This window comes from Sciurus vulgaris (assembly GCF_902686455.1).
Source record: "Sciurus vulgaris genome assembly, chromosome: 3".
Taxonomy (NCBI): domain Eukaryota; kingdom Metazoa; phylum Chordata; class Mammalia; order Rodentia; family Sciuridae; genus Sciurus; species Sciurus vulgaris.
The window spans coordinates 45997824-46018852 of NC_136463.1; the positions used below are offsets into that span (position 1 = coordinate 45997824).

General features: G+C 40.6%; 1 pseudogene across 1 annotated transcript; it reads right to left on the reverse strand.

The window, feature by feature from the left end:
• LOC306657599 (RNA polymerase II elongation factor ELL2-like) lies at window positions 1–11619 on the reverse strand (annotated as a pseudogene). Its single transcript has 4 exons — window positions 11547–11619; window positions 11083–11231; window positions 3620–5207; window positions 1–195 (listed from the first exon to the last, which is right to left on the reverse strand). The product of its transcript is annotated as an RNA polymerase II elongation factor ELL2-like (transcript).
• Window positions 11620–21029: the final 9410 nt, after the last annotated feature.

Consider the following 21029-nt stretch of genomic DNA (forward strand, 5'->3'; position numbering starts at 1 on the left):
GCAACTCATTTGGAAATTTAAATTAATAAGCTTAAGCGTATTCACATCTTATGGTCCAAGCAGAGTTCTAGTGCCATGACACTGCTTGCTGGAGGTCAAATTCACCTATTAGTCTTTTGATGTGAGCCAGCTTGTTTGAAGATACTTGCATCTGTATTGCACTTCATGGTGATTGGGACTAGACTGCTTGATCTTCTGATATTCTTTTTTTTATTCATTTTTATTGTAAACAAATGGGATACATCTTGTTTCTCTGTTTGTACCTGAAGTAGAGGCATACCATTTGTGTAATCATACATTTACCTAGGGTAATTGTTTTTGATTCATTCTGTTATTTCCCCCGCCACTCTTCCGACCCCTCTTATCTCTCAATACAATCCCTCCTTCCTCCATTCTTGCCCCCATCCGACCCCCCATTATGTGTCATCATCCACTTATCAGCGAATCATTCATCCTTTAGTTTTTGAGATTGGCTTATCTCACTTAGCATGATATTCTCCAATTTCACCCAATGCCTACAAATGCCATCATTTCATTTTCTTTATGGCTGAGTAGTATTCTTTTGTGTGTGTGTGTGTGTGTGTGTGTGTGTGTGTGTGCGCGTGTGTGTGTATATATATATATATATAGATAGATAGATAGATAATCTCTATCTATCTATCTATCTATCTATCACAGTTTCTTTATCCATTCATCAATTGAAGGACATCTAGGTTGGTTCCACAATCTGGCCATTGTGAATTGAGCAGCTATGAACATTGATGTGGCTGTATCTCTGTAGTATGCTGATTTTAAGTCCTTTGGGTATAGGCCAAGGACTGGGATAGCTGGGTCAAATGGTGGTTCCATTCCAAGCTTTCTGAGGAATCTCCATACTGCTTTCCAGAGTGGCTGCACTAAATTGCAACCCCACCAGCAATGTATGAGTGTACCTTTTCCCCCACATCCTCGCCAACACCTTTTGTTGCTTGTGTTCTTGATAATCGCCATTCTAATTGGGGTGAGATGGAATCTTAGGGTAGTTTTGATTTGCATTTCTCTTATTACTAGAGATGTTGAACATTTTTTCATATATCTGTTGATTGCTTGTAGATCTTCTTCTGTGAAGTGTCTGTTCATTTCCTTAGCCCATTTGTTGATTAGATTATTTGTATTCTTGGTGTAGAGTTTTTTGAGTTCTTTACATATTCTGGAAATTAGTGCTCTATCTGAAGTATGAGTGGCCAAGATATTCTCCCACTCTGTAGGCTCTCTGTTCACATTACTGCTAGTTTCCTTTGCTGAGAGAAAGCTTTTTAGTTTGAATCTATCCCAGTTATTGATTCTTGCTTTTATTTCTTGTGCTATGGAAGTCCTGTTAAGGAAGTCTGATCTTAAGCCGACATGTTGAATATTTGGACCTACTTTTTCTTCTATAAGATGAAGGGTCTCTGGTCTGATTTCAAGGTCCTTGATCCATTTTGAGTTGAGTTTTGTGCAGGGTGAGAGATAGGGATTTAGTTTCATTCTGTTGCATATGGATTTCCAGTTTTCCCAGCACCATTTGTTGAAGAGGCTGTCTTTTCTCCATTGCATATTTTTGGCCCCTTTGTCTAATATAAGAAAATTGTATTTATTTGGGTTTGTGTCCGTGTCCTCTCTTCTGTACCATTGATCAACCTGTCAATTTTGGTACCAATACCATGCCATTTTTGTTACTATTGCTTTGTAATAGAGTTGAAGATCTGGTATTGTGATACCCCCTGCTTCGCTCTTTTTGCTAAGGATTGCTTTAGCTATTCTGGGTTTCTTGTTCTTCCAGATGAATTTCATAATTGCTTGCTCTATTTCTGTAAGGTACGTTATTGGGATTTTAATTAGAATTGCATTGAATCTGTATAGCACTTTTGGTAGTATGGCCATTTTGACAATATTAGTTCTGCCTAGCCAAGAACATGGGAGATCTTTCCATCTTCTAAGATTTTCTTTAATTTCTTTCTTTAGTGTTCTGTAGTTCTCATTGTAGAGGTCTTTCACCTCTTTTGTGAGATTGATTCCCAAGTGTTTTATTTTTTTCGAGGCTTTTGTGAATGGGGTAGTTTTCTAACTTCTCTTTCTGAAGATTCATCACTTATGTATAAAAATGCATTGGATTTATGAGCATTGATCTTGTAACCTGCTACTTTACTGAATTCACTTATGAGTTCTCAGAGTTTTCTGGTGGAATTTCCAGGTTCCTCTAAATATATAATCATGTCATCAGCGAACAGGGATAGTTTGAGTTCTTCTTTTCCTATTCGTATCCCTTTAATTTCTTTGGTTTGTCTAATTGCTCTGGCTAGAGTTTCAAGGACGATGTTGAATAGAAGTGGTGAAAGAGGGTATCCCTGCCTTGTTCCAGTTTTAAAATTAATTATTAATTATTATTATTAATTAATGCTTTCAGTTTTTCACCATTTAGAATGATATTGGCCATGGGCTTAGCGTAGATGGCCTTTACAATGTTAAGGAATGTTCCCATTATCCCTATTTTTTCTAGTGTTTTGAGAACGAAGGGATGCTGCATTTTATCAAATGCTTTTTCGCATCTATTGAAATAATCATGTGATACTTAACTTTAAGTCTGTTGATATGGTGAATGACATTTATGGATTTCTGGATGTTGAACCAACCTTGTATCCCTCGGTTAAAACCCACTTGATCGTGGTGCACTATCTTTTAAATATATTTTTGTATGTGATTTGCTAAAATTTTGTTGAGAATTTTTGCATCAATGTTCATTAAGGATATTGGTCTGAAATTTTCTTTCCTTGAAGTGTCTCTGTCTGGTTTAGGTATCAGTGTGATATTGGCTTCATAGAATGAGTTTGGGAGGGTTCCCTCCTCTTCTATTTTATGGAATACTTTGAGAAGTATTGGAATGAGCTCTTCTTTAAAGGTTTTGTAGAACTCGGCTGAGAACCCATCTGGTCCTAGACTTTTCTTTGTTGGTAGGCTTTTGATGACCTCCTCTATTTCATTGCTTGAAATTGATTTATTTAAGTTGTGTATGTCCTCCTCGTTCAGTTTAGGTAATTCATATGTCTCTAGAAACTTGTTGATGTCTTCGAGGTTTTCTGTTTTGTTGGAGTATAGATTTTCAAAATAGCTTCTAATTATGTTTTGTGTTTCACTCGTGTCTGTTGTGATATTTCCTTGTTCATTCCAAATTTTAGTAATTTGAGTTTTCTCCCTCTTTCTCTTTGTTAGTGTGGCTAAGGGTCTATCAATTTTGTTTATTTTTTCAAAGAACCAACTATTTATTTTGTTAATTTTTCCGATTGTTTCTTTTGTTTCCATTTCGTTGATTTCAGCTCTGATTTTAACCATTTCCTGTCTTCTACTACTTTTGGTGCTGGTCTGTTCTTCTTTTTCTAGGGCTTTGAGCTGTAGTGTTGTCATTTATTTGTTGATTTTTACTTCTTTTGTTGAATGCGCTGCATGAAATAAATCTTCCTTAAGTACTGCTTTCATAATGTCCCAGAGATTTTGATATGATGTTTCTTTGTTTTCATTTACCTCTAAGAATTTTTTAATTTCCTTCCTGATGTCTTCTGTTATCCATTCATCATACAATAGCGTATTATTTAATCTCCAGGTGTTGGAGTTCTTGTAAGAATTCTTTATGAACATCCTGATAGTCTTTTGAACCTGGAGAAAGTTGTGTTCATTGCACATGCAGTTTGATTATTCTTCTAGCTACTGTCTCCACCCTGGCATGCAAAGCCTTGTGCTCATCATACTCAGCATTGAAGTTGTGCCTGTAATTCTGGCGTTGCTTATAGGAGACAGTAGCAATATATTTTATCAAGTAATCTTTAAATTCAATTGTTGAAGAAGGCTCCATTGAGGCAGTGCAACTTGCTCAAACTCCTTCATTAAAATTTGACTGGAGTTACTCAGTTGGCAATTTCTTCACTTTGAACATTTTCCTTCTTCTCCTCAATAGCCTCAATGTCATGCTTTTTATTTGGTCCTTTTCCTTGTGTTTCTTAGACTTCTTTTTGGACATTTTGCAAGACATTGAATGGTTTTCTTCCATAACCTTTGGACACTTTAGTTGAACCAGAGGGTAAAGTTTCTAGGGAAGTCTTAGCAGTATATTTGTCCTGCTGGTTCTCATAGATACTACCATTTTGACTAAAACTGTCAACAGTTAGGTTTTGAATCTCCGACCTTCTGGAATGCTAGGGGAATTGGAAGTAGAATTTACAGTCTGAGAAGAATTTGAGACATGCAGGTGAGTTGAAGGCAGCAGTAGAGGGGTGGGGATGGTGGCAGCTCCAGGCGGTCATGGGAGGCCTGCAGCAGATTTGTCACTCGTGGGATTCAAATGACCATTTAGTGTTGGCTGATATTTGAGCTTTTTTATTCATTAAAGGATCAATAAAATCTGAATCCAAGAGCCATTTCTGAGGAGAGGAGGCAGCATTAGAACATAAGGGAGACTCTGAACGACTGGGGCAACAGAGTTCTGAGATGGATTTAGTTTTCTGGAGAGCACTGACTCTAATAACCATCTGTCTGTTTCATTTTATTCTGAGCAGTCTCATGGCAGCTCCTTATATACATAATCTTTTAAAGTATAGGAGAGGTCTTTTGGCTTCAGATTGGCTACCTGCTGCAGAATTGCTCCCAGGGGTTCTTGTCCTTTTGATTGACTCCATCTTTCTGTAGTTGAGCCAGGAGCTCAAGGTTTCTTGTAGATCTTTAGTACCAGTTAGTGAATTGCCCTGTCTCTATATGACCACAGAGAAACACAGCTGCTGCCATAAGTCATTTGAATTGAATTTGCAGGATTCTTGGGGGTTGACATTTTCCTGTCGAGCACTGCATCTGAGATGACTTGAGGTGCTTTCTGAATTTTCAACCTTTTCCCTACATACTTCTGTGCTTTGGTTGCAGGATTCATCTTCTGCGTGGGTCATTCTTTCTCCTGTCATCTGAAAGGAGTCTTCTGTTGCACACACTGTGATGTTATCTTGTATAAATCCCAGGCAATTGAGCTGGGAGACTCCAGAGCTGGAGAACATTTGCTGAATGCCATGAGGGTTGTCTTTGCCCACATATGACAAATAGAAGTCAAAGTTAGGTACTTCATTGGGGGGATCACTTTTGGGAATTTTGACAAGCCCTTGAAGCTCTTAGAACTGAATAGAAGGTTGAAAAGGAATTAAATTCTTGTGGCTCTGTTAAGCTTGCATGTCCAGACTGCTGTCTTGTGATGTTCTCTTGCCTCGCTGACAGAGACAGTGCTGCTTCTCCTGCAGGCCTGCAGACACCCGCCCCATGCAGTCTTAAACTCCCTGGGGTGCCACCGCTGACACTGCTCTGGCTCTAGCCTCAACAATGGTCATGGCTACTGAACTTCTTCAGTTGCCACCACAGCTACTATCATCCCACTGTTGAGGTACTGTCATATCTCATTTCACTCTTTTTTTTTTTGGTACTGGGGATTGAAATCATGGGCACTTGACCACTGAGCCACATTCTGGCCCTATTTTGTATTTTACTTTGAGATAGGATCTGAGTTGCTTAGCACCTCACTGTTGCTGAGTGGCTTTGAACTCAAGATCCTCCTGTCTCAGGCCCCAAGCTGCTGGGATTACAGGTGTGTCCAGTGCCCTTGGCTTCATTTCACTCTTAATGTTCTGAACTTGCAGCAGTTTCCATGGGCAGCTGATGTGCTTTGTAAAGGCCTCTCACCTCACAAGTTCAAGTGGGTCCTGCTGTTGCACCTGAGAACTGCACCTGGCTCCTTCCCATTCAAGGTGGTCCCTATAACCTGCTGACCTTCCCATTTTGGTGCTTCCCTGAGTAAGCAGGGGTTCCATGGCTGGAGTTAGACATTCAAGCTGAGAAGCCAGTCCTGTCCTGTCCTTCTGTCCCTCATGCAGAGCCAGGACACTTTACTGTAAAGCTGAATTATGGGGCTGGAGGGGCTGGTACAGGCATTCCCTGTCCCTGTGTTCCTTCCCAGGGACCTTGGTGGTCTCTGCTTCTGGCTGATCCAAACTCAATTTATTGGCCCTGTGTTGCTACAGTCACAGCATTCACCATGGAGGCTTAAAGCCGTGAAGATACTTCAGTTGTGCAAAAAGTGGTGAACACATTGAAACATGTATATTTTGAGCTAGAAACTCCACTTCTAGGAATTCTCCATATAAGCTAGATTTACAGGTGCAGATATTCAGCACTGTAATGGGAGTGAAACAGTCTACCATTTAGCAGCAGAAGCTGCTGTGTCCATTGTGTAATTTCAAACTCTGCAAATGCACAAGAGATGACAGTTGGACTGGGCCATGGCAACAGGAGAGGACAGAAGAGCCCAGCTCGTGACCTGATGCCTACTTAGCCACTAAGAATGCAGGATCTCTTCTCTCATCCTGTACAATAGTCAAATCACAATGCACCAGAAACCTTGCAACTGCTAGAAGAAAGCACAGGTTGAGCACTCCATCACGTAGTCACAAGCACCGACTTCCTCAACCAGACCACTAAAGTTCAAGAAATAAACCAAAAATCAATAATGGGACACCATTAAATTAAATGGCTTCTGCACAGCAAAGGAAATGATTAAAAGCACAAAATAGAGCCTACACAATGGAAAAAAAAATCTTATCAGTTGTTCTTCTGATAAATGGGCAAAAGAATTAAACAGACTTCTATCAGAAGAAGAAACACAAATAGCCATCAAGCACATGAAAAAATGTTCAACATCTGTAATAATTAGGGAATCATAAATCAAAACTACACTGAGATTTCATCTCACTCCAATCAGAATGGCAAACAGATACATTGTTGCTGGGACTGCAAGTTAGTACAATCACTCTGGAGCTCAGGTTGGAAATTCTTAAAAAAACTAGAAATGGGACTACCATATGACCCAGCTATCCCACTCCTTGGCATTTATCCACTAAAGTGGGCATACTATATAGTGATTACAGCCACTTCAGTAACTACAGCAGCACAATTCACATTAGTCAAATTATGAAATCATCCCAGATGCCCATCAACAGATGAATGGATTAATAAAATGTGGTATACAAACACAGTGGAACTTTACTCGGTCATCCAAAAGAGAGAAATTATGGCATGGGTGGGAAATGGAGAGCATAAAGCTCAATGAAATAAACCAGACTCAGAAAATCAAGACTCAAATATTTTCTCTCATGTATGGAAGCTAGAGCAAAATAAGAGAAAGAAGGAGGTGGTGGTGGTGAAATTGAATATCATAAATATATAGAGATGATCAGAGGAGTGGAAGGTAGAGAATGGTGGGGAAGGAATGGTAAAGGGGAGGAAATATGGATTAATTTAATAAAATCATATTATATGCATGCATGTAAAAAACAAAGGGAATTTCATCTTTATGTATATATAGAAAGTACCAATCAAAATATAAATAAATGAAAGAACCTAAGGAAGATCAGTGGAGGACAGGAAAGAGAATAGGGTAGGGAAGATGGGAGAAAACAAGTGGAAAATGGGGACTGAAGTCAAGTTACTTGCATGTATGATTTTGGCAAAATGATCCCAACTGCTATGTATGACTGTAATGATGATGATGATTACGTGGTGATGGTGATAATAATAGTCGTAGCAAATTCAAAGGAAGGGTATAACAGGAAAGGTGAGTATATCATAGGGGAGGACACTGTTTCTTGATGGGAGGACTGTGTCCTTCATAGTATTCTTCATTCATATTGAATTCTGCATTTCCTTCTTGAGAAATATTACCTAACTTTGAGTAAATGTTCTTAATAATGAAAAACAGGGAATGTACTGTGTATGTGAGTGAAATGGATTTTACTTTATTATAAAATATTTATCCATTAATGAATAAATGAAAGATTTTCTGCTTCTTGCCCATGAGAGCAACATTGGTGACTGGGCAGATCACTGAGGCTTGGTCTCTTAAGTCTCTCTTTCCATTTCAATCTGTCTCACATTGTCACACAGATTAATTTACATATTACATATGCATGTTTATATCACATAAGTGTCTTTTAAAAATTGGAAACCTTAGTACAGCATCATGAATACAACAATGTTTACTTTTTTAATGGACAATTTCTTGATATCTTTCCCTGTGGTCACAGACAGACCCACCTCACCCATTGTACAGTATTTTTTGGACCAGATTTATCCAACCAGGTTCTCTCTGGATGTTACTGAGGGTTCCAGTTTCTTGCTATCCCAACCTGTGCTGTGAAGGAGAGTCTTGGGAAGATATCTTGAAAAACAATGATGCAACTCCACAGGTGGAATTAATCACAATTTTAGTCATACTAGGTAAAGGTAGGCGCTTTTAGAGTTTTGATGGTTGTTGACAAAGAGTCCTGTGAGAGAGGAGAGTCCATGGCTACATCTCCTAGGGGATCTACCAGGGCCTCTGCTCCCATATACTCATCAGTGGTGGTCACCACTGGTCAGCCTGATGGAGACAAATGCCACCTCAGTAACTGTACTTTTTTGTACGGGTTCACTGGGAGGTGGAATGTCTCTGACATTTTCTGACCAATGTGCTAATTCCATTTTCAATAGTGGAAGTTTGTTCTTCATCCTAGTAAGAAAATTGAGTCATGAGGTTTGAGTGTCCCTAGTATGCCTAGGGAATCCCTAGGAGTAATATTCATTTCCTTTGTGACTTTTGAAACTTGTGTCACAGAAAAGCAGTTCTGACCCCAGTGTTATGAAAGTATTTACTGAGGGGCTTTGCTTTTACATATGAACTTTGACATGTCTGGGATTTCCTCTTCTAACAAAACCAAATGTAATTTGTCCCTTCAATATGATGTGGTCAAACAGAAACCAGACTGTACTTATCTAAAAAATCCAGAATAGGCATCTCTCAGTAAGAGAAAGATGAGTGGTCACCTGGGACCAGGGGAAGGGATTGAGGAGGGACGCTTGTGGGTAGAAGATGAGGAAAATGCTCTGGACCTAGGCAGTGGTGACGGCTGCACAACAGTGAAAGTGCTCTTCGCTGCACTGAACTGAATGTGATTTAAAATTAATCATAAACAATGTGAAAATAATCCTCTAAATAAACAGAACAAACGAAATTATGAGAGATGGGAAGGGACACTCTGGGATATGAGCAGGTCCAAGATTTAGATCAGAGACTGGAACTAGCTGTGGAGCCACTGGAAGCTCCAGCCCTGGTGTGCCTGTTGAAGGCGTTTCTGGTCCTGGCTCCCTCTGGTGCTCTAGGTGGGACAGGAGCTGGAGGTGGATATGCTGCAAGTGCTAAAAGTGGTGGCCCTGAAGCTGCAAGAGGAAAGCTCACCCAATGGTCGATGTTCCTTCCAGGGACAAATATTCCCCATTGCCTTTCAGAGAAAGCTCCACACACAGCCACCTCTGGGAAGTGTTCACAGACTGCATCCAGCTAATGATTTCTGTCTTTCATTGTTTCTGCCCCACACCAGCTTCTGGAAGCTCTGTCTACAGCCCCGCCCTAGTCCATCCCCACATGCTCACAGGCCCCATCTTCCTCACCTTCAGGCTCTGCCTCAGTGGGCTCTAGGTGCTCCAGCAGGACTAGGAGTCGGTGCCCTCAGTGTTGCACACGTGGGCCTGGCATGTTGACGTGACTGCTGAATTGTGCTGCTGGATAGTGATCCAGAGAGGAGGCAAGGAGGGAGACCCACCTAGAGGAATGTGGTCGGGCCACAGTGTGAGAGGCCTGAAAAGAGGTGGCAACTCATGGCACTAGAATCATCACATGAGCAACTGAAAAAGATCCCATTCTAGATGAGCACATGCACAATCACCTTCAGCAAGAGGGTCCCTGTATGTGGACACCCAGGCTGCCATCACAGAGTCCTGAAAGGAGAGTATGTGAGAGTTGGAGAGAGTGTGGAAGGACAGTTAGGACATTGTCACATGGACACCTGGACCCAGCAATGAAAATAAGGTGAAGTGTAGAATGCACAGAATTGAAGTGAAAGGATGACAATGTGGCTTTCAAGATGTTTCCACCACGACGTGGACAAGGCTTTGGCAGAAAGAGAGGATAGATGAGGAGTTGAGGCCCAGATTCCTTGGGGTGTAGGACTGTGACTTTACCAACACTCAGACCTACAGGGAGGTGGTCAGGGTGGCTTTTGGGCTCCAGGTCCCCCTCTGTTCTTCTCTAGGCCCTGAGTGTGGAGTCCCCTCTGCACCCTCACTCACCCCAAGGCTGAGCCTGTGTATGATGCCAGACTCTGGCTCCTTCTCCTGCATAGTGAACTGAAACTCCCACTCTACACTCCTCAGTGGTAACCTGCATAGTAAAGACACTGCCTGGCAGCTGGCAGGGAGCCCCAGGCCCTGCCTGGATGCTGTTGAGGCTCTTTCTGTCGCTGGAGAACTCTGCTCCCCACACCTCATACAGACCCTGTGTCACACAGGCTTCTGGGAGGACAGGAGATGACACTGGGGGCCAAGGATTCACCCTGTGCACTCCCCTTCCCCACCTGCCAGCCCTGTCCTTGGGTGACCATGATAGGACACCAGGCCCATAATCTCCCACCACCTGCTCCTGTCTCAGGTACCTGTTACCCACATGCAGAAGGAAGGGCATGGGGCTGCACAGGGGGAGTCACAGTGTGGACTGTCCTGGATGCACCTGCCCTTGGCTGACTGATACCACCCATTGTTGACTCCTCATAAATATCCTGATGTTTCTGGAGCAGAGTCAGAACCAGCATAGCACCCTTCATAGGAATCTGTCTCTGGTGTCAGTCTGAGTCCTTGGGAGTTAGGATACAGTCAAAATTCAACTCTCATTTTGGGGCCCCCTGAAGCCATGACCCTGGAAAGGCAGGATACAGCAGAACATGTTGCTCTCTTGACACTCTGTTGAATCATTCTTATGAATATCCTGATGCTTGTGTGCAACGGAACCAGTGTAGCATGCTTTGCCATACATTGTGCCTGAGGGATGTCCTGAGGCTGGGGTCTGAGGTAAGGGGGATGCAGACATAGAGACTACTTTGGCTGTGGGTTCCCTCCAGTCTTGGCCACTAGAAACTTAGAGGTAACTAACATGATTCTTTTTCAAAGATGTCTCACCAAGTGAACTGGGGAGGTCACTTTTGCTAGAACCTTTTTACACAGGTTGTGCGTACAGGGCATCCTGAGGCTATGGCTTGGAGAAGGGGCTGTGTGGCCACAGAAGGAGCTCTGGGTGTTGGGCCTCCTAAATCTTTGACCGCTAGGGCCTGTAAAGCACAAAACATCGTTGTGGAAGGTGTTTCACCAAATGAGCTGGGGATGTGACTGTAGCTAGAACATGGGTTATAGGGTTTCAACCTGTTTTCATATCCTCAGTGTCCCTGTCCTGTCACCTCTTCCAGATAAGGCCACATATGTCCCTCTGAATTACTGTCTGCTCTCCTTCTGTACCATGACACTTCCCTATGTGTACACAGCAATTCCATCACTGTCCCCCACATTCCTGTGACAGCCATGGGTGCAGCCAGTGTCTGAGTTCTGAGGAGACACACCTGAGTTTAGACCTGGCTCCTTTCCCTGACCTTTCATGTGACCCTGGACAAAGCATCCTGTCTTCAGACCTTCCCCAATCTCCCCCTGCACTGTGGGGTTCATCCTCGAATCTTCTTCCTAGTGATGTCATCCAGCATGTGTGAGACAACACTGTGGACTTCTATCACATGTATGTAATACACAAGTTAGAGATAAAATTCAGGAAGGTGTGCGATGTGGCATAGGATATAGCTAAAAGTAGATCCCATTTTCTATTTTATGACCTATGGAAAGTCACTTCCCTTCTTGTCTTTCTTTGTCTGCATCATGAGAGGGTTGAAATCAGTTAATTCTGATATCTTCATGCTTTAGTCCTCTGAGTGCTTCCCATTACATTTAAATTCAGAGCTAAGTGCCTGAACTGGGTCTCCTGCTTACAGCTCCCAGCTACCCTCAGTCTGGTCGTGCACTTCCATGATCTGCTTCTGAAATGTAGCTACCATTTCACGCTCTTTCTCCTCAGTTTATTCTTTTCTGGGTGCCCCGCTCCCTCTGGCTCCCTTAGATCCCTGGTTCTGGGCAAGCCACTCATGCAGCACCCTAAGGAGAAGGTCATGGGTCTTAGGACACAGTGGGCAACAGATGAGGAGAAATGAGGCCTCTGTCCTCCTGAGTTCTGCCAGTCACCATGTGATTCAGCTTAGAAGCTGATCTTGTCATAACTGGACCTCAGATGAGACCACAGCCCTGGCCTCTTGGGAGATATGGCAGAAGCCTCCACCTGAGCCCTTCTAGACTCCTGGTCCATATAAACTGTGAGACCATGAATGTTTGTTGTTGCATCCTCTAAGTTTGGGGTAGCATTTTCACATAGTGGTGGGTCAATAATATAATTGAGAAGGCCCTAGAACCTGTCCCTTCATCTCTTTTTCTGAACTCTCTCCAGCACCACTGGTTGTCCTTGTAACTTCCCCTCTTCCTCAACTAGTTTTTTTTTTATTTAAACAAATGGGATACATGTTGTTTCTCTGTACATGGAGTCAAGGCATACCATTTGTGTAATCATAAATTTACATAGGGCAATGTTGTTTGATTCATTCTGTTATTTTTTTCCCTTCCCCCCCACCCCTCCCACCCCTCTTTTCCCTCTATACAGTCCTTCCTTCCTCCATTCTTACCACCCTCCTTATCCCTAACCCTAAACCTAACCCTAACCCTAACGCTAACTCTTCCTACCCCCCATTATATGTCCTCATCCGCTTATCAGCGAGATCATTCGTCCTTTGGTTTTTTGAGATTGGCTTATCTCACTTAGCATGATATCCTCCAATTTCATCCATTTGCCTGCAAATGCCATAATTTTATCATTCTTTATGGCTGAGTAATATTCCATTGTATATATACCACAATTTCTTTATCCATTCATCAATTGAAGGGCATCTAGGATGGTTCCACAATCTGGCTATGGTGAATTGAGCAGCTATGAACATTGATGTGGCTGTATCTCTGTAGTATGCTGATTTTAAGTCCTTTGGGTATAGGCCAAAGAGTGGGATAGCTGGGTCAAATGGTGGTTCCATTCCAAGCTTTCTGAGGAATCTCCATACTGCTTTCCAGAGTGGCTGCACTAATTTGCAGCCCCACCAGTAATGTATGAGTGTACCTTTCTCCCCACATCCTCGCCAACACCTATTGTTGCTTGTGTTCTTGATAATCACCATTCTAATTGAGGTGAGATGAAATCTTAGGGTAGTTTTGATTTGCATTTTTCTTATTACTAGAGATGTTGAACATTTTTTCATATATCTGTTGATTGCTTGTAGATCTTCTTCTGTGAAGTGTCTGTTCATTTCCTTAGCCCATTTGTGGATTGGATTATTTGTATTCTTGGTGTAGAGTTTTTTGAGTTCTTTACATATTCTGGAAATTAGTGCTCTATCTGAAGTATGAGTGGCCAAGATATTCTCCCACTCTGTAGGCTCTCTGTTCACATTACTGCTAGTTTCCTTTGCTGAGAGAAAGCTTTTTAGTTTGAATCTATCCCAGTGGTTGATTCTAGCTTTTATTTCTTGTGCTATGGGAGTCCTGTTAAGGAAGTCTGATCCTAGACGAAGAAGGTGAAGATTTGGACCTACTTTTTCTTCTATAATCTGCAGGGTCTCTGGTCTGATTCTGAGGTCCTTAATCCAGTTTGAGTTTAGTTTCGTGCATGGTGAGAGATATGGGTTTAGTTTCATTCTGTTGCATATGGATTTCCAATTCTCCCAGCACCTTTTGTTGAAGAGGCTATCTTTTCTCCATTGCATATTTTTGGCACCTTTGTCTAGTATGAGAAAATTGTATTTATTTGGGTTTGTGTCCATGTCCTCTATTCTATACCATTGATCTACCCTTCTATTTTGGTACCAATACCATGCCGTTTTTGTTACTATTGCTTTGTAGTAGAGTTGAAGATCTGGTATTGCAATACCCCCTGTTTCACTCTTCCTGCTAAGGATTGCTTTAGCTATTCTGGGTTTCTTATTCTTCCAGATGAATTTCATAATTGCTTGCTCTATTTCTGTAAGGTACATCATTGAGATTTTAATTGGAATTGCATTGAATCTGTGTAGCACTTTAGGTAGTATGGCCATTTTGACAATATTAGTTCTGCCTATCCAAGAACATGGGAGATCTTTCCATCTTCTAAGGTTTTCTTTAATTTCTTTCTTTAGTGTTTTGTTATACATAAGTGATGAATCTTCAGAAAGAGGAACTAGGAAAACTACCCCATTCACAATAGCATTGAAAAAAATAAAATACTTGGGAATCAGTCTCACAAAAGAGGTGAAAGACCTCAACTAGTTTTGACATTGAATTCCTGAGCAGTTGATCCTCCCCTCTGGCACACACTGCCCAGGGTCGCACAGGGCTGGATCCCACTCAAGTCTTTGCTTGAGTGACTCCAAGACCTCAGCTTACCACATTCCAGGGACATAGAGGAGCAGGTCAACAGGATTCAGTAGAATTAGGAGGGACCTCAGAAGCTCCCCTTTCCCCTCTCACAAGGCTTCTTCACCAGAACCACTGCTAGGATCTGGTCCCACTTTCACATCAGATTCTGAGTCTCCAACAAAGTGGTCCTTGACTTTCCCAAGGTCAGTGTTCTGCCACATTTTATCCTTCCCCAGTTCTTTGTCCTCCAACCCACCAAGCCTTTGTCTGGCTCAGAAGGACATCCAGGAGGCAGAAAGCATTATCCAAGGACTTGTGTGCACCAGGACCTAGAGGTTGGTGAGCATAGGGCCCTTGCAGTGACCAACTGGAAGTTCCACATTATGTCAGATAGGAAACTGTGGCTTCTGTCCCAAATCTCCTCCACACTAGGCAACTTTTTCTATACGAATATGCCCATGGTGGTGGGCACAGAACCCCAGACCAGGCATACCCTGGTTTTCCTTAGGGGTATACAAGCCCTGAAATCCTGATATCTCTCTTTCTTCCCTGCTATGGATCTGGAATATGGAGCTTGGATATGGGCTGCTCATCTCCCATGAAAGTGCTGCCTCCAGGATCTTCTTCCTTTTCCCTTGTCACTTCCCAGGGTCCAGGTTCACTGCTGCACACCACTTTGCCCCAACCATGGTATATTCGTGTGCTTGTGTGTGTGAGTGTGCACATGTGTGTTCACATATGTGTGCCCACCCATGAGGTGCTGAGTGGAATTGGTTCCAATATAAAGGGGGATAGTTATCCAAGATCTTAGGAATTTTCATTCTAAAACAAACCTAGTAGGACATGGATGAACCCAGGTCTAAGAGGTCAGGACCCTCCCTTGTCTTACTTGAGGTTTTTATTTTTGCTTTTTGGTTTGTTTTTTAAAGTTTGTTATTATTTGAGACTGCTCATTTGAGTTTATCCATGTTTTACTTCAGTATACAAAAATGTTAATTAATGGGTTGAACTGTGGATGTTGTGTAGGTATGGATTGTTTGAGGTAATTTCTTCTTAGGTAGTTTGAGGCATAATTAACATACAATGTACTACATATATATAAAGGATAAAAATAACCAACTTTATATATATAAACACCTTGGAAACCATCACCCGAATGATAAAGTAACTCAGACTTGTGTCCCCTTAAGGATCCTGTGGCCACTTCTAATCACTTCCTGTCCTCCCATCCCTTGAACCACTCGTCTGGTTTATGTGCCTGGTCAATAATTCTGTCCCTGTACCCATTCAGTATGTGCTTGCTTGTGGGGCTAATTTCTTCAGCATAATTATTTTTAGTTTCTTGTGTGTTGTCACTTCTTTGTAGCACAAATTGGTTCTCCATTCATCTGCTGGTGGATATTTGTGTTGTCTCCAGTTTTTGTCCCTAAAAACAAAGTTGCTGTGATCTTTTTTGTACAAATCCTCCTATGCAGATATGCTTTCATTTCCCTTGGGAAACCATCCAGGTGTGAAAATGCTGGATCATGTTGTTGGTGTTTGTGTTTCACTCAGAAATTGTTAAAAGGTTTTCCAAGTGGTTGTTGAAAGTAAAGTATTAGGGTTCCATTTGTTTTCCTGAGAGAATTCTTAATTCCTGTTATTGTATTTTCAGCTTTTTCCCTTATGGATTTGTGCAATAAGCCCAAGGAAAGGTTATTTCTGTTATATGAAGCTCAACATATTTTACCTGGGAGATAATTTCAAAGAAAAAATAAAAATACCTTTAATCATACCATATCAAAACTTTTGCAGTTTTACATGCATATATGTCACGTCCATATACCCCTACATAGGATTTATTATAATCCAGCAATTACTGTACTGTGACATATTTGGATTGCTTTCAATTTTTTAATTTTAGTTTACAAAATGAAACAACTACCAACATTCTGCTAAATGTATTTCTTTATGATTTGAGTAACTCACTACTGGGGAATTAGATCATTTTTCTTCAATGATTTATTTACTTATTTTTACATTGATAATAATTTAGGTATTTTATGAGTTACTATATAATTTTTGACATATGTGTACATTGTAGGAAGAGTAAATCAGTTTACTTACATAATATCACCTCACACTACTTTGTCTTTTTGGTGAGAATATTTAGAGTTCTAATTCTTTTAGTAATTTTTAGATATCCAATTACACACCATCATCATCATGCAGTGCAGTAGATCACTAGAAGTTTCTTCTCCATTCTGACTCAGACCTTGTGCTCTTTGAAGACATCTTCACTTCCCCCTATTCTCCTGGAAGTCAATTTATGTTTTTCTTTCTTTTTTATTTTACTATACCAAGGATCTTGCACATCCTGGCCAACCAACCCCCATGGACTACATACACAGCCTTTTGGATTTTGAGACAGGTTTGCACTATGTTGCCCAGGATGGCCTCGAACTTCCCATTCTTCTGCCTCAGTCTCCTGAGTAGATGGGACTACAGTTGGGTGCTACCATGCCTGTCTAGAAGTAGATCTTCTGAAAATTGCACATGGGTGGTTTGAGTCCCTTGTAACTATCCTCCAGAAGGCCAGGGTCCCTGATTCCCCCACCAGCAGATTAGACAGTTTTTAAATAATAGACAAAAATAATGTTGATGTTTAAAGCACATTCACTTGATAATTAATGGGGATGTACTGGGAGCATTTATCTGTGAATTATATTTCCAGGTGTCATTGTTTCTACTTGATATTCACTAGCATATGCTTTTGTAAAGAGAGTCCATTTTATAGAAGTAACAACAAAGTCAAAAGAATAGCCTGCCTAGGAGTGATATTAGCAGGAAGTGAGTGTTACATAACAAAATGTGTTATGCATATACATGATTCAACTGTTTTTGTGGTCATGTGTGTTAGCATTTGATTTTGTTTAAAACAATTTTACGTTGAGATTATACATTCACAGGTAGTTGTGACAACAATAAGAGAGGTCTTTGTACACTTCATTTGATATTCTTTGAAGGTTTTATCTTACATATTCATGGGAGAATATCCCAACTGAAACCCCCAATAGGTACAGTGTATGTGCAAGTTCTATTGCATTTTCCCAGATGTGTGGGTTCATGTAACCACCCTGCAACAGACATACAGAACTCCAGATCATGAGGCACAGATCTGCCTTCGTAATCCCACCCCTCTTCCTTAACATTGGCAATTACTAATCTGTGTGGCATCTCTGTAAATATGTAATGATATAGTGTGTGAGTATGTTGATACCCACTTGTGTACTGCATTGCAACTCTGGTGGTAAGTACCACCAGTGAGCTCAGGTTCCACAAGTTCAAGGGCAGGGTCCCCAGCAAGGCTGCCTTCATTTCAGATGCTGGCTGTGTTACAGGGATCCCTGAGAGCCCCACACTTTTGATAAACTGTCTACGAATTGGGGGATTTCTTCATCTACTTCATCCAAATTATTCACTGATGATTAAAGTGTTGTTATAAAGGGTACAAGCCAGGACAAGCCAAATAAAGAGACATCCAGGATGAGGTGTAGGAGGGTCTGAACAAGGAACTTCTCCTTGTGGAATCCAGCACATCTTCCTATCTACCCATCACTGTATTTATCATGCAGGAATCTCCACTGAAGTTCAGTGTCCAGAACTTTTATTGGGATTTCATTATGTAGGTGTGATTGATTAAATTACTAGACACAGGATTGAATACAGATTCCAACTCCCTACACTCCCCTGAGGGTGGGCTGGCTCAAAGCCTAACCATCTACTCACAGAAATGTTGTTTATGATGAAAAACCTCCCTCTCTTGCATTAGATCCCACCTGTTAGCATAAACACAGTTATGATATAAATAATGGCTGTTGTATTATTTGAGAAATTCCAAGGATATAGTCAAGAGAAATTCTGATTATGCAATGGTTGCCATTTGACATTGATTCATTTTTTCACTCAGCCTAATATGCTTGTAACCATCCCAGTTGATTAATGTGGCAACCATTCATTATTCTTATTCCTGTGAGCTATTCCATGGTGCAGAAGTATCACAGTTTGTTCCACCATTCAACATTCTTGCAGGAGCATAAGTTTTCCATAGAAATCACTTCTTGGGTCTGGGGTTGTAGCTCAGTGGTGGAGCACTTGCCTTGCATGTGTGAGGCACTGAATTTGGTCCTCATCCCCACATAAAAATTTATTAAAATAAAGGTATTGTGTCCATCTACAATATAAATAATTTTGAAATCACTTCTGGGCAATAGATAAAGAGTATGTCAATGAATGAAATAGTAGTTGAGATATAATACAAGCTCACCTGCATTGTTTACATTCTTCAGGGAGATTTTGTCTTCTACCTCAGCACAACTGAGAAAATCATCTGAAAAAACAAACATTCCATCTTGCATGGAAATCTGAATATTAACCTAAAGTTCTTTCTGGAGAGGAAGACAACATCAGCAGTTGAATAAGAGAGTCAACTTAATGAGGTGTATCAGGGTCTGAATAAATTTGCTCTCAGTGATTCCATGACAAGCTTGTTATGGGTACCTGATTATATGTATAATATATCTCCACAATTTATATCACCCCGTTGCCACATCTATTTCCTGCCACTCTGATATTTGACATGGCTATGTTGGAGTAGAGGATTCAACACTTGACATAGTTCTTTTAGAATAGAGGACTCAACACTTAACATGATTCTGTTGATTATCCTCCCTCTTGGGGGCTGTAGGCATGGCATGTCTTCATATGTAGTTGCTTTTTAATTTTAATAATCAATATATCATTAGAAACTTATTAGAAAAACAATGGGAAGGTTTTACTGTATTGGGACACAAAATAGTGCACAATAAAAATTTAGCAGAAATACATAGATAAAATATATGAAAATAAACACTTGTAGCTGTGCTTGAGTTAAAAGGAGCCTGCGATTGCTTTAATATAATAATAGATGGATAAAGAGGCATTCCTCTGAGCTTGGATGTGGTGTTTAGCCTTTGTTGCTTTCCCAGTTTTAATAGTTGATTCTAGAGATACTTTACATTTAGGTTAGTCATAAATATAACTTGTGCTTTTCCTATGTTTAGTCTAATTCTTTGAGAATCAGAATAAGATCGTAGTCTGCCATTACATGAAATTAGAATAGACTAAATATTAACTGTAAGTTGATTTCTTTGCCCTTTAATAAATAGTAAAATCTTTTCACTGTTAAAACACTGGAGTTCATGGCGGGGTTAGTTTCTCAGAAAATCTAGTGGTGTGTTTGTTCTGAAGGTTGAAGGCAGGCAGAACATGGTGCCCTCAGTTTAGCTGGGAGACAAGATTGTTTTAGTTTAGCTGGGAGATGAGGTCGTTTTAATGTAGCTGGGAAATAAGGTTGTTTTGGTTTGGGCTGTCATACAGAGAGAATGTGTACTTTGAGAAGAAACAGATTGTACTTTTGAAGGTTTTTCCTATTTTAAACTAACCAGAGAATGATATAATCATTATTAGAGAAAAATATCTATAAAAAGGCTGGCAGAAAAAATAAAGACAGATTCAGCCTCAGAACACTTGGTGTCTCTGTGTGCTGTTTCTCCACTGTGCCGACACCTCCCATCCACCTAGGACCCTGACCCCTGCTAGGGCTGGACCCCCACACCCCATCCTGAGTTTTGGTCCTTTGAAAACTCATGCAAACCTTCTGTGACTATGTCATGGGAAAAATTGTTATGTTTTGGTTGAGAGTTGTAAGAAAGGATGGAATGTTGGAGGTAGAGACATGAAGGTTGGCTTACCCACCTTCATTGGCCTGTGATCTCATTCAACCCAAGGGGTCAAGCAGTAGTGTCTAATGGGGAGGTTTCCTGTGGGAGATTCAGTGAAGTTGGTTTGGGAAAGAATTTCCTATGCTCATGAGAGGATTCTGGTGCAACAAAACATTCTGGCACAACTAAACAGATTGTGATGGTCTGATTGTACTTATATTCTTCCAATTTTTAAACCTTGATATAATAATTTCTGAGGGTCTGATACAGGGAATTTTGCTTTCACCCCATCTAAAAAACTGGGAGTTTGCAGTCAATATGGCTTGTCAATATAGATTCTAGAAAATACATTTATGAGAAAATGAGTAGAAAAAAATATCATCTTAGGATTGATTACTATGAAAATTACCTTGAGAATCACTGCTGTAGGGTAACCACTTAATAGTAAATGTATATGAAATAATAATAAATGTACCTCAAATTGAACAGTAGATAATGAGATAATGAAAAATACTTGATTGATTCAGTATAAAGAAGAAAAAAGAGACAAAACCAATAGAAAACAAGATAGACTTAAATCCATCTATTGTAGTAGTAATATTAAACATAAATGGATTAAACACTCCAATTATAAAGTAAAGATTTTAAGACTAGACAAAAAGGTAAGCCCCAAGTTTATGCTGCTTAAATATAAGGGCATGTGTAAGTAGAAGTAAAAGAATGAAAAAAAGACATAACACATGTCTTCATTTTTTGCTGAGTAACACTGTTACTGAATACAGGTTTGAAAGTTCATTCCACAGAACAACCAATGTGTAAGAGATGCATATTCTCAGGGAGAGAGAAAGAAAAATTTAT